General features: G+C 37.8%; 1 protein-coding gene and 1 non-coding gene across 3 annotated transcripts in view; both read right to left on the minus strand.

The window, feature by feature from the left end:
• Positions 1-15,418, minus strand: part of LOC144308202 (dachshund homolog 2-like) — a 530,849-nt gene that overhangs the window by 192,829 nt on the left and 322,602 nt on the right. The gene's annotated exons all lie outside the window — the stretch shown is intronic.
• LOC144309371 (U6 spliceosomal RNA) lies at positions 14,517-14,623 on the minus strand. Its single transcript, XR_013375388.1, has one exon. It is a non-coding gene; the product is annotated as a U6 spliceosomal RNA (small nuclear RNA).

Below are 15,418 nucleotides of genomic sequence, written 5' to 3' on the forward strand. Positions count from 1 at the left end.
GACTTAACAGATATATTCAGAACATTTCATCCTAAAGCAGCAGAATACACATTCTTTTAGAGTGAACATGGAACGTTGTCCATAACACATCACATACTGGGTCACAAATCAGGCCTCAACAAATACAAAAAGTTTAAGATGTATATTTTCTGACCCCAATGCTATGAAACTTGAAGTACGCCACAAGAAAAATTTGGAAAGACCACAAACACATGGAAGTTAAAGATCATCCTAGCAAAGAGTGAATGGGTCAACAAGGAAATTAAAGAAGGAATTAAAAAAAATGCATGGAAACAAATGATAATGAAAATATGACATTGCAAAACTTTTGGGATGCAGCAAAAGCAGTTATACGAGGGAAATATATAGCAATATAGGCCTACCTCAAAAAGCAAGAAAAATCTCAAATAGACAACCAAACTCCATAGCTAAAGGAGCTAGAAAAATAACAATAAATAATGCATAAAGTGAAGAAGGGAAATAATAAATATTAGAGCAGAAATAATAGATAAAGGACCAAAAAAAAAGTAGAAAATATCACTGAAACTTAGATCTGGTTCTTTTAAAGAATTAATAAAGTTGATAAACCTCTAGCCAGACTGATCAAAAAGAAAAGAGAAAGAAATAAAATAAATAAAATCATGAATGAGAGAGTAGACATCACAACCAACACTACAAAAACACAAACAATTATAAGAGAATATTATGAAAATTATATGCCAACAAGGATGCCTGGGTGGCTCAGCATTTGAATGTCTGCCTTTGGCTCAGGGCATGATCCTGGAGTCCCGGGATTGAGTCTCACACTGATCTCCCTGCATGGAGCCTACTTCTCCCTCTGCCTCTGTCTCTGCCTCTATCTGTCTCATGAATAAATTAATAAAATCTTTAAAAAATTATGCCAACAAACTGGCAATCTGAAAGAAATGGATGAATTCCTAGAAACATACAAACTACCAAAACTGGAAGAAATAGAAAAACTGAACACAAGGATAACCAGTAAAGAAATTAAATCAGTACTCAAAAATCTCCCAACATACAAGAGTCCAGGTCCGGATGGCTACCCAGGTGAATTCTACCAAACACTTAAAGAAGAATTAATAATGATCCTTCTCAAACTGTTCCAAAAAATGAAAATGGAAGGATAACTTCCAAACTCATTTTACAAGACCATCATTACCTTGATGCCAAATCCAAAGACCCCACTAGAAAAGAAAATTACTGGACAGTATCTCTCATAAACAGGGATGCAAACATTCTCAACAAAATACTAGCAGATCAAATCCAACAGTACATTTAAAAGTATCGCTCACCTCAGTCGAGTGGGACTTATTCCTGTGCTACAAGGGTGGTTCAAGTTTTGGAAACCAATCAAAAAGATACATCACATTCTGAAAAGAAATGATAAAAGCCATATGATCCTCACAATAGATGCAGAAAAAGCATTTGACAAAGTACAGCATCCATTCTTATTCTTAAAAGATTTTATTTATTTATTTGAGAGAGAAAGCACAAGTGGGGGGAGCAGGAGAGAGAGAAGCAGGCTCCCTGGACTCAATCCCCAGACTGTGGGATCATGACCTGAGCCAAAGGCAGATGCCCAACCGACTAAGCCACACAGGTTCCCCAGCACCCATTCTTGATAAAGACCCTAACAAAGTAGGTGAAGATGGAGCATACCTCAATATCATAAAGGCCATATACTGAAGACCCACAGTTAGTATCATCCTCAATGGGGAAAAACTGAAAGCTTTTCCTCTATGGTCAGAAACAAGACAGGGTTGTCAACTCTCACCACTGTTATTTAAAATATTTCTAGAAGTCCTAGTCTCAGCAAACAACAAAAAGAAGTGAAAGACATCCGAATCTGTAATGAAGAATTAAATATTTCTGTATTTGCACATAACATGAAACTCTATATAGAAAAATCAAAAGACCACCCAAAAACTGTTAGAACTGTTACATGAACTCAGTAAAGTTGCAGGACACAAAATCAACATAGAGAAATCTTATACATTTCAAAACACAAATAGTGAAGCAGCAGAAAGAGAAATTAAGAAAACATCTCATTTACAATTGCACTAAAAACAATAAAATACCTACAAAAGAACCTAATCAAATAGGTCAAAGACCTATATTCTTAAAACTATAAAAAGAAGGAGGGGCAAGATGGCGGAAGAGTAGGGTCTCCAAGTCACCTGTCCCCACCAAATTACCTAGAAAACCTTCAAATCATCCTGAAAGTCTACGAATTCGGCCTGAGATTTAAAGAGAGAACAGCTGGAATGCTACAGTGAGAAGAGTTCGCGCTTCTATCAAGGTGGGAAGACGGGGAAAAAGAAATAAAGAAACAAAAGGCATCCGAGGGGGAGGGGCCCCGCGAGGAGCTGGGCGGAGGCCAGGGCGAGTGTCCCCAGGACAGGAGAGCCCCGGCCCGGAGAAGCAGGAGCTGCACCGACCTTCCCGGGCGGAAAGTCCACGCAGGGAGTTAGAGCAGGACCCCAGGAGGGCGGGGATGCCCTCAGGCTCCCTGGGACATTAACAGACACCTGCAAGCCCAGGAGAGTGCGCCATACCCCGCGGCTGAGCTCCCTAAGGGCTGCAGCACGCACACATTGACCCGGGAGCAGCTCGGAGGGGCTCGGGCGGCGGCTCCCCGGAGGGGGCTGCGCGGCCGGGAGCAGGAATCCACCAGCGCAGGCTCCGGAGCACAGGGCGCTGAGACACAGCCCAGGATCCGGCCTCCCCCCGGGACAGGCAGAGGCCGGGAGGGCCCAGGACAGCAAGGACGCTCCTGCCCCGAGCTGAGCAGATCAGCGGCTCCGCCCCAGAGCCTCCAGGCCCTGCAGAAGACGGAGAGCTCTGTAGTTTCTGCAGGAGCTGAATCCAGGTTTCCAGAGCTGCCGCAGCCACTGGGGTTGTTCCTCCTGAGGCCTCACGGGGTAAACAACCCCCACTGACCCTGCACCAGGCAGGGGGCTGAGCAGCTCCCCCAAGTGCTAACACCTGAAAATCAGCACAACAGGCCTCTCCCCCAGAAGACCAGCTAGACAGACAGGGGAAAAACAAATTATTGAACACACTGCACTGGAAAGTACCATAAAAAAAACAAAAAAACTCCACCCCAAGATTGCTAGAACTCATACAGCAATTCGGCAATGTGGCAGGATACAAAATCAATGCCCAGAAATCAATGGCATTTTTATACACTAACAATGAGACTGAAGAAAGAGAAATTAAGGAGTCAATCCCATTTACAATTGCACCCAAAAGCATAAGATACATAGGAATAAACCTAACCAAAGATGTAAAGGATCTATACCTTCAAAACTATAGAACACTTCTGAAAGAAATTGAGGAAGACACAAAGAGATGGAAAAATATTCCATGCTCATGGATTGGCAGAATTAATATTGTGAAAATGTCAATGTTACCCAGGGCAATTTACACGTTTAATGCAATCCCTATCAAAATACCGTGGACTTTCTTCAGAGAGTTAGAACAAATTATTTTAAGATTTGTGTGGAATCAGAAAAGACCCCGAATAGCCAGGGGAATTTTAAAAAAGAAAACCATATCTGGGGGCATTACAATGCCAGATTTCAGGATGTACTACAAATCTGTGGTCATCAAGACAGTGTGGTACTGGCACAAAAACAGACACATAGATCAATGGAACATAGAACCCAGAAGTGGACCCTGAACTTTATGGTCAACTAATATTTGATAAAGGAGGGAAGACTATGGAGGACTAAGGAGGAAGACTTTCTTCCATTGGAAGAAAGACAGTCTCTTCAATAAATGGTGCTGGGAAAATTGGACATCCACATGCAGAAGAATGAAACTAGACCACTCTCTTTCACCATACACAAAGATAAACTCAAAATCGATGAAAGATCTAAATGTGAGACAAGATTCTATTCAAAATCCTAGAGAAGAACACAGGCAACACCCTTTTTGAACTCGGCCACAGTAACTTCTTGCAAGATACATCCATGAAGGCAAAAGAAACAAAAACAAAAATGAACTATTGGGACTTCATCAAGATAAGAAGCTTTTGCACAGCAAAGGATACAGTCAACAAAATTAAAGACAACCTACAGAATGGGAGAAGATATTTGCAAATGACATATCAGATAAAGGGCTAGTTTCCAAGATGTATAAAGAACTTATTAAACTCAACACCAAAGAAACAAACAATCCAATCATGAAATGGGCAAAAGACATGAAGATAAATCTCACAGAAGAAGACATAGACATGGCCTACATGCACATGAGAAAATGCTCTGCATCACTTGCCAGCAGGGTAATACAAATCAAAACCATAATGAGATACCACCTCACACCAGTGAGAATGGAGAAAATTAACAAGGCAGGAAACCACAAATGTTGGAGAGGATGCAGAAAAAAGGGAACCCTCTTACACTGTTGGTGGGAATGTGAACCTGTGCAGCCACTCTGGAAAACTGTGTGGAGGTTCCTCAAAGAGTTAAAATAGACCTGCCCTACGACCCAGCAATTGCACTGTTGGGTATTTACCCCAAACATTCATATGCAATGAAATGCCGGGACACCTGCACCCCGATGTTTATAGCAGCTATGTCCACAATAGCCAAACTGGGGAAGGAGCCTCGGTGTCCATCGAAAGATGAATGGATAAAGAAGATGTGGTTTATGTATACAATGGAATATTACTCAGCCATTAGAAACGACAAATACCCACCATTTGCTTCAACGTGGATGGAACTGGAGGGTATTATGCTGAGTGAAGTAAGTCAATCATAGAAGGACAAACAGTGTATGTTCTCATTCATTTGGGGAATATAAATAATAGTGAAAGGGAATATAAGGGAAGGAAGAAGAAATTTGAGGGAAATATCAGAAAGGGAGACAGAACATAAAGACTCCTAACTCTGGGAAACGAACTAGAGGTGGTGTAAGGGGAGGAGGGTGGGGGTGGAGGTGAGTGGGTGACGGGCAGTGAGGGGGACACTTGATGGGATGAGCACTGGGTGTTATTCTGTATGTTGGCAAATTGAACACCAATAAAAAATTATTTTATTAAAAAAATATTCGATTTGGCATATAACCTGCAAAAAAAATAAAAATAAAAACTATAAAAACACTGATAAAAGAAACTGAAGGAGACACAAAGAAATGGAAAGACATCCCATGCTCATGGATTGGAAGAACAAATACCATTAAAATGTCATATTACTCAAAACAAGCTACACAGTTCATGCAATCCCTAGGAAAACACTGCCAGCATTTTTCAAGAAGTAGAACACTAAATCTTAAAATTTGTCTGGAGCCACAAAAGACCCTGAAGAGCCAAACCAACCTTGAGGAAGAAAAGCAAAGCTGGAGACCTTGGAATTCCAGACATCAAGTTACATTACAAAGCTGTAGTGATCCAAGCAATATGGTACTCACAAAAGAATAGAATAATAGATCAATTGAACAAAATAGAAAACCCAGAAATGAACTCACAACTATATGGCCAATTAATCTTCAACAAAGTAGGAAAGAACGTGCAATGGGAAAAAGAGTCTCATGAGTAATAATGTTGGGAAAACTCTACAACAACATGTGAAAGAATGAAACTGGACCACTTTTTTTACACCTAACACAACAATAAATTCAAAATAAATTAAAGGCCTAATTATGATTCCTGAAACCAGTACTATCTTAGAGGAGAACACAGGCAGTAACCTCTTTGACATTGGCCATTGCAACTTCCTTCTCAATATGTTTCCTGAGGGAAGGCATACGAAAGCAAATATAAACTATTGGGATTTCACCAAAATAAAGTCTTTGTACAGTAAAGGAAATAGTCAACAAAACTACAACCTATGGGAGGGTAGAATATATTTGCAAATAACATCTGATAAAGGGCTAGTAAAACTCAACACCAAGAAAGCCAATAATCCAATTTAAGTAATGGACAGAAGGCATGAATAGACTTTTTTTTCCAAAGAAGACATACAGAGAGCCAACAGATCTTAAAAAGATGCTCAATATCATTCATCATCAGGGAAATACAAATGAAAACTACAATGAGATATTACCTCATATATGTCAGAATGTCCAAAATCAACAACACAAGATGATACAACAGGTGCTGGAGAGGATGTGGAAAAAGGGGGAACTCTCTTGCACTGTTGGTGGGAATGCAAACTGATACAGTCACTCTGGAAAACAGTTATAGAGGCTCCTTAGAAAGATAAAAATAGGACTACCCTATGATCCAGCAATTGTGCCCAAGGTATTTACCCATAGAATCCACACATACTAATTCAAAGGGATATATGCACCCTGACGTTTATAGCAGCATTATCTACAATAGCCAAATTATGGAAAAATCCCTAATGTCCACCAACTGACGAATGGATAAAGAAGAAGTGATATATATATATATATATATATATATATATATATATATATATCTCACAGACTATTAATTCAACCATAAAAAAGAATGAAATCTTGCCATTTGCAATGACATAGATAAAGCAAGAGAGTATTATGCTAAGTGAATGCTAAGTGAAATAAGTCAGTCAGAGAAGCAAATACAGTATGATTTTACTCATATGTGGAATTTAAGAAACAAAGCAAACAGGCAAAGGGAAGAAAAATCAGAGAGAGATAGAAAAAAGAAAGCAACAAACAGACCCTTAATTATGGCAAACAATCTGATGTTTACTAGATGAGGCAGGAAGATGGCTTAAATAGGTAATGAGGATTAAGGAGTACACTTGTGATGAACACCAGGTGTTGCACGGAAGGGTTTTATCACTATATTATATACCAGAAACCAATATTACACTTTATGTTTATAAACAGGAATTTAAATAAAAACTTACCAAAAAAAGTAATAGGGAAGCCACCCAAATGTCCATCAAAAGATGAATGGAGGAAGAAGAACTGTATATATATAATGGCATATTGTTCAGCCATAATAAAAAAGAATGAAATCCCTCCATTTATCACTACATGGATGGGCCTATAGGATATAATGCTAAGTAAAATAAGTCAATCAGAGACAAATACCATATGATTTCACTCATATGTATCAAGAATCAAAATAAATGTACAAATAAGGAAAAAAAAAACACGTCTTTTAAATATAGAGAAAAGGGGATCCCTGGGTGGCTCAGCAGTTTAGCATCTGCCTTCGGCCCAGGGCATGATCCTGGAGTCCCGGGATCAAATCCCATATTGGGCTCCCTGCGTGGAGCCTGCTTCTCCCTCTGCCTGTGTCTCTGCCTCTCTCTTTCTCTCTCTGTCTCTCATGTATAAATAAATAAATAAAGTCTTAAAAAATATATAGAGAACAAACTGGTGGTTGCCAGAGGGAAGGTAGGAGAGGATGGGTGAAGTAGATAAAGGGTATTAAGACTATACATATCTTGATGAGCACTGAGAAATATATAGAATTATTGAATCATTATATTGTGTACCTGAAAGTAAGGTAACATTTTATGTTAATTATACTTCAATTTTAAAAATTACACGTTAAAATTTGCATTCATACATTTGGTCCCTACAGAGAAGAAATAAGAAAATATAATCCCACACTTCTCCAGGACAAATCTTCACTATTCCTTCCAATTCATATCTCAGTTAAGGAAGAGCTTTATTCCATTGTATAGCCCATTGCTGAGTTTTGTCACTGTTGTTGGATGATGAGAAGGAAGGAATAATACTGATAAGTTAACACCTACTATTGTCAAGCAGTATGTTAGAGTTTACATCAACTTCATTTAATTCTCTAAATAATTCCATAAATATTATCTTTATTTTAATATGAGAAATTAAGCCTTAGAAACACTTATTTGCTGAGGGTCAGCCAGCAGATCCAGACTGTAGCCCTCATCTGTTTGGTTCTAAATCCACTATATAGTGGATTTCCTTTCTTAATTTCTATAAATAGAAGAGCACCTCCTCAGAGTTGAAGAAATATACTCTACCATAACAGAACAAAGTAAACAAGGTACTAAAGGAAGAATTGTTCATGGTTATCTCACTAGAGGCTTGAAACATTTTGTATTTCCATGATTTACCAAACTTGGATAAAGGCAAATCAGATAAAGGGAACAAGGACTTCACTCTAGGAGTAATTTTACTTTTTTATCTTTACATGGAAGATACCAAATAAGTGGACTATAAGTTCACAACTATAAGCCTAGCACAAATAAAAGGAATGAGGAAATGATTAAACAGCAAAGGTTATAATTGAAGAAAACTAAGAAAAAATGGAACTGGTTAAGAGGTGTCAGTGAAGGCTTTATGGAGGGAGGAAAGGAGCCTTTAGCCAGGTCTCAGGTTGGGTGGGACCCAGGATTGCAGACTAAATCATGGGGATGGAAATGAAGTCATCTTGGGATCAGTGAAGAGATAGGCCTGTCTGTTAAAAATGAGATTATAATGGGAACAGTGGGAATAAATAATAAGTTGCATAGGGCTTACTAAGTGCCAGGCACACTTATAAGGATTTTATATTAAGTCATCTCATTCTGGCAAAAATCCTGAAGCTTAGGCACAGTTAAATAATCTTCCCAAAGTTACACAACAGGTAGTGACAGAGCTGGCATTTAGAACCTATAAAGTATGACTCCAGAGTTTATGCAATTAACCACTACAATGATACATTAGAGACACATACAGATACATTAGGAGAAATATATATTCAAGTGAAGAGATATAGGTAGTCACTTTTTATGTAGTCAAAAATTGAGCTTTTCAATATAAATAATGAGAAAGCAAGTATATAGGAAATATAAGTAATATTGGGCAAAGCCCATAACTGATCAAGATCTTTATAAATTTATTACTTATGGGCAATGTAATTTATTATAAACTATAAATAACTTGAAATATATTTTAAAAGCATTAACAGTATTTATAGCACATTTTAGGTAGAATTATTAAATTTATGTTTTTAATTTATAATCTGATCACATAGAAAGTTTAAGTGGAGAAAGTTCTCATAAAGTTCAAAGATTTTTAATTAGCCTCTTTTTATCCTAATCTGCATATTATATAACTTTAAAAATACTGTTATCAAACAGAGGTTATGACTATATACATACACAGCTACATCTATACACACTACATATTTAAGAACAAAGGAGAGTTGACAGCTCTATCTCCATCAACTCTTTATTTTGGCTATTTTGAGGGTAATAATATGTAGAATGTCATATGCAATATTAATGTCCCAACATGTACTAAGAAATGTGATCTACAGTTACCATTGTTCAACTTGACATACTAAAATATATGGCAGTATCTGAAATATGTTTAAGAATTAAGCTTGAAGTTTAAGACATTAATTTTCAAACCACATATATTTTTCTCTATCACATATGACAAACTGAAGACATTGGAATATAAGAGTAGTGTTTTTATAATTAAAGATTCATGCTTTTCTTTACCTTGATTTTTCTATTAAACAATGACCACTTATTAGGAAAATGTGAATAATGTGCATAAAATTATGATTTAAACATTAACCCACTTCTTTCTAAAGATAGGAGCCAAAAACTGAAAAAGTCAGTGTGCCTTTGAGGATATTTAATTAAAATCTAATCCCACAGTCTTAAAAGCTCACATAAATTAAGCTGTCATTCAAGAGATTTATGCCTTCACATTTACATATTACATACAATTCATCAATTACTCATGTTTGAAAGCAATGCCTTTCCCAGGGTGTTGAACTGCTAATGTGCCAACAGGCATATGAAACCCACAAAACCATACCAACTGGCACCTTGGAGAAAGCTATTTCCATATGGCTTTCGTTTGCACATCCACAGAGTTCCAAGCATGCTTAGAAAACTATGACTATAGTTTGATTGATTCTATTGAGCTAAATTTGTTTGAAAGAGACAATCATATTACTTAATCTTGGTGCAACTGCAAAGTGATGGCAATTCAACAGACCTTCTTGCATTCGCGGCAAGTTTTAAAATTACACTAAAGATGAAGAATCATTCCTGAGCTTCAGCATAGTCAAAGCAGTTAAGTTAAAAATATTATCGGGGCAGCCCCGATGGCTTAGCGGTTTAGCACCACCTTCAGCCCAGGGCGAGATCCTGGAGGCCCTGGATCAAGTCCCACGTCAGGCTCCCTGCATGGAGCCTGCTTCTCCCTCTACCTGTGTCTCTGCCTCTCTCTCTCTCTCTGTTTCTAATAAATAAATAAAATCTTTTAAAAAATATATTCTCTTCAAGTTAATAGAAGGTAACCACTTATTTAGCATTGTATATTTAAGTAAGGGGAAAAAAAGTAAAATATATACCTGTGTGTATATACATGCATAATACCTGCATACACATACATAAGGATGGGGGAGGTGAAAACATCAAAGTGCAGTGGCTCATTCAGAACAGTAGCTATATAAGCTTATATAAGCTTAGCTTATAATATATATATAGATAGATAATATTGACAATTAGCCAATCTTAAAGTCTACTGGATGTTAGTTTTTGCTGAACATTAGCTAGAATATAGCAGTAACAGTGGGTTTATTCTATAAAAAATGTTATTTGCCTTTTATTTCAACTTGCAAAATCCTGCTTTCCTCCTAACAGATAGTACTAATATTATCTGTTAATATTAGGTGTATATTTCTTTTGTTGTAAAAATTTAATGCAAAACCTTATAAGATGCAGCATTTTTACTATCTGGAATGGGTGTAAGTAGTACTATAGAACAAAATATAAGGTGTACAAGTGGAATGTTATTCTCCTAGCTATAATTTAACCCGGAGTAAAATTATTTGAGCTGGATTCTGAATGAAAAGAATCTCTTGCAGGTTATCAGTTTCAGTTGACAACGTTAGCAAAATAATTGATACTCAATGTGTCCAATGCTCCAGCATTCAGAATTAAGTTCTTCAAGCCTTATTCAAATCTTCCACTTCTAAACCCTGTTAAACCTATGAGGGTTTTAATTATGCTTAAGAAGTTAACCCTAGTTATATTATAGTCAGAAAAAAATTATACAGACATATTTTCAGAATAATTCTTCATTAAAACAGTTAAACTGATTAAATAATATCTAAAATATTTAATTTTAAATAATGCATTGTAGTAGGGAGACAGGCAATATAAACTTACTATACCTGAAAAACTAGTGACATTTACCACTATAATGCTTTTGTCATACTCAACATAGGTCTTAAATGATAACTGCTATTTACAACTAAATACTGTCTTACAATATCTTTCTCTAAGTGTAGAGTAATGTATTATATCTGCCAAATGTCTCCAAAACAGGCATATTTCTCCCTTCTTTCAGAAAAAAAATGTTAAATGTTATGCCCAAATAACTTCTTTGCTGTTTTTTTTTCAGTCATATAGTTCAAATATTGGATAATGTCTTATTGAATGGGTATAAAACAGTTTTTCATTTCTTAGGCTTACTGTGGTAAATTCCTAAGTTCTTTTTGTTAATAAATTGATTTTTTATTAGTGTTCAATTTACCAACATACAGAATAATACCCAGTGCTCATCCCGTCAAGTGCCCCCCTCAGTGCCCGTCACCCATTCACCCCGAACCCCCGCCCTCCTCCCGTTCCACCACCTCTAGTTCGTTTCCCAGAGTTAAGAGTCTTTATGTTCTGTCTCCCTTTCTGATATTTCCCACACATTTCTTCTCCTTTCCCTCATATTCCCTTTCACTATTATTTATATTCCCCAAATGAATAAAAACATACACTGTTTGTCCTTATCCAATTGACTCATTTCACTCAGCATAATACCCTACAGTTCCATCCACGTTGAAGCAAATGGTGGGTATTTGTCGTTTCTAATGGCTGAGTAATATTCCATTGTATACATAAACCACATCTTCTTTATCCATTCATCTTTCGATGGACACCGAGGCTCCTTCCACAGTTTGGCTATTGTGGCCATTGATGCTATAAACATCGGGGTGCGGGTGTCCGGGCGTTTCATTGCATCTGAATATTTGGGGTAAATCCCCAACAGTGCAATTGCTGGGTCATAGGGCAGGTCTATTTTTAACTCTTTGAGGAACCTCCACACAGTTTTCCAGAGTGGCTGCACCAGTTCACATTCCCACCAACAGTGTAAGAGGGTTCCCTTTTCTCTGCATCCTCTCCAACATTTGTGGTTTCCTGCCTTGTTAATTTTCCCCATTCTCACTGGTGCGAGGTGGTATCTCATCGTGGTTTTGATTTGTATTTCCCTGATGGCAAGTGATGCAGAGCATTTTCTCATGTGCATGTTGGCCATGTCTATGTCTTCCTCTGTGAGATTTCTGTTCATGTCTTTTGCCCATTTCATGATTGGATTGTTTATTTCTTTGCTGTTGAGTTTAAGAAGTTCTTTATAGGTCTTGGAAACTAGCCCTTTATCTGATACGTGATATGCAAATATCTTCTCCCATTCTGTAGGTTGTCTTTTAGTTTTGTTGACTGTATCCTTTGCTGTGCAAAAGCTTCTTATCTTGATGACGTCCCAATAGTTCATTTTTGCTTTTGTTTCATTTGCCTTCGTGGATGTATCTTGCAAGAAGTTACTGTGGCCAAGTTCAAAAAGGGTGTTGCCTGTGTTCTCCTCTAGGATTTTGATGGAATCTTGTCTCACATTGAGATCTTTCATCCATTTTGAGTTTATCTTTGTGTATGGTGAAAGAGAGTGGTCTGGTTTCATTCTTCTGCATGTGGTTGTCCAATTTTCCCAGCACCATTTATTGAAGAGACTTTCTTCCAATGGATAGTCTTTCCTCCTTTATCGAACATTAGTTGACCATAAAGTTCAGGGTCCACTTCTGGGTTCTCTATTCTGTTCCATTGATCTATGTGTCTGTTTTTGTGCCAGTACCACACTGTCTTGATGACCACAGCTTTGTAGTACAACCTGAAATCTGGCATTGTGATGACCCCAGCTATGGTTTTCTTTTTTAAAATTCCTCTTGCTATTCGGGTCTTTTCTGATTCCACACAAATCTTAAAATAATTTGTTCTAACTCTCTGAAGAAAGTCCATGGTATTTTGATAGGGATTGCATTAAACGTGTAAATTGCCCTGGGTAACATTGACATTTTCACAATATTAATTCTGCCATTCCATGAGCATGTAATATTTTTCCATCTCTTTGTGTCTTCCTCAATTTCTTTCAGAAGTGCTCTGTAGTTTGTAGGGTATAGATCCTATACCTCTTTGGTGAGGTTTATTCCTAGGTATCTTATGCTTTGGGTGCAATTGTAAATGGGATTGACTCCTTAATTTCTCTTTCTTCGGTCTCATTGTTAGTGTAGAGAAATGCCACGGACTTCCGGGTATTGATTTTGTATCCTGCCACGCAACCAAATTGCTGTATGAGTTCTAGCAATCTTGGGGTGGAGGCTTTTGGGTTTTCTATGGACAGTGTCATGTCATCGGTGAAGAGGGAGAGTTTGACTTCTTCTTTGCCAATTTGAATGCCTTTAATGTCTTTTTGTTGTCTGCTGGGGCTAGGACTTCCAGTACTATGTTGAATAGCAGTGGTGAGAGTGGACATCCCTGTCTTGATCCTGAACTTAGGGGAAAGGCTCCCAGTGCTTCCCCATTGAGAATGATATTTGCTGTGGGCTTTTCGTAGATGGCTTTTAAGATGTTGAGGAATGTTCCCTCTATCCCTACACTCTGAAGAGATTTGATCAGGAATGGATGCTGTATCTTGTCTTCATTCAGCTGTTGAACCAGCTTTGTGTCCCGGGAATAAATCCTACTTGGTCATGGTGAATAATTTTCTTAATGTACTGTTGGATCCTATTGGCCAGTATCTTGTTGAGAATTTTTGCATCCATGTTCATCAGGGATATTGGTCTGTAATTCTCCTTTTTGGTGGGGTCTTTGTCTGGTTTCGGTTTTAAGGTGATGCTGGCCTCGTAGAACGAATTTGGAAGTACTCCATCTCCTTCTATCTTTCCAAAGAGCTTTAGGAGAATAGGTATGGTTTCTTCTTTAAACGTTTGATAGAATTCCCCTGGGAAGCCATCTGGCACTGGACTTTTGTGTCTTGGGAGGTTTTTGATGACTGCTTCAATTTCCTCCCTGGTTATTGGCCTGTTCAGGTTTTCTATTTCTTCCTGTTCCAGTTTTGGTAGTTTGTGGCTTTCCAGGAATGCGTCCATTTCTTCTAGATTGCCTAATTTATTGGCGTATACCTGTTCATAATATGTTTTTAAAATCGTTTGTATTTCCTTGGTGTTGGAGTGATCTCTCCTTTCTCATTCATGATTTTATTAATTTGAGTCTTCTCTCTCTTCTTTTTAATAAGGTTGGCTAATGGTTTATCTATCTTATTAATTCTTTCAAAGAACCAACTCCTGGTTCTGTTGATCTGTTCCACAGTTCTTCTGGTCTCGATTTCGTTGAGTTCTGCTTGAATCTTAATTAACTCTCTTCCTCTGCTGGGCGTGGATTCTATTTGCTGTTTTTTTTAGCTCCTTTTTGTGTAAGGTTAGCTTTTGTATTTGAGTTCTTTCCAGTTTTTTTTTTTTAAATATGGAACGCTTCACGAATTTGCGTGTCATCCTTGCGCAGGGGCCATGCTAATCTTCTCTGTATCGTTCCAATTTTAGTATATGTGCTGCCGAAGCGAGCACTCTTTCCAGTTTTTGAATGGATGCTTGTATTGTGATGTATTTCCCCCTTAGGACCGCTTTTGCTGCATCCCAAAGATTTGGCATGGTTGTATCCTCATTCTCATTAGTTTCCTTGAATCTTTTTAATTCTTCCTTAATTTCCTGGTTGACCCTTTCATCTTTTAGCAGGATGGTCCTTAACCTCCACGTGTTTGAGGTCCTTCCAAACTCCTTGTTGTGATTTAGTTCTAATTTCAAGGCATTTTGGTCTGAGAATATGCAGGGGACGATCCCAATCTTTTGGTATTGGTTCAGACCCGATTTGTGACCCAGTATGTGGTCTATTCTGGAGAAAGTTCCATGTGCACTTGAGAAGAATGTGTATTCAGTTGAGTTTGGATGTAAAGTTCTGTAGATATCTGTGAAATCCAACTGGTCCAGTGTATCATTTAAAGCTCTCGTTTCTTTGGAGATGTTGTGCTTAGAAGACCTATCGAGGGTAGAAAGAGCTAGATTGAAGTCACCAAGTATAAGAGTATTATTATCTAAGTATTTCTTCACTTTGGTTATTAATTGATTTAAATATTTGGCAGCTCCCACATTCGGGGCATATATATTGAGGATTGTTAAGTCCTCTTGCTGGATAGATCCTTTAAGTATGAGATAGTGTCCCTCTTCATCTCTCACTACAGTCTTTGGGGTAAATTTTAGTTTATCTGATATAAGGATGGCTACCCCTGCTTTCTTTTGAGGACCATTCGAATGGTAAATGGTTCTCCAACCTTTTATTTTCAGGCGGTAGGTGTCCTTCTGTCT

Source organism: Canis aureus, chromosome X, assembly GCF_053574225.1.
Source record: "Canis aureus isolate CA01 chromosome X, VMU_Caureus_v.1.0, whole genome shotgun sequence".
In the NCBI taxonomy this organism is placed as follows: Eukaryota; Metazoa; Chordata; class Mammalia; order Carnivora; family Canidae; genus Canis; species Canis aureus.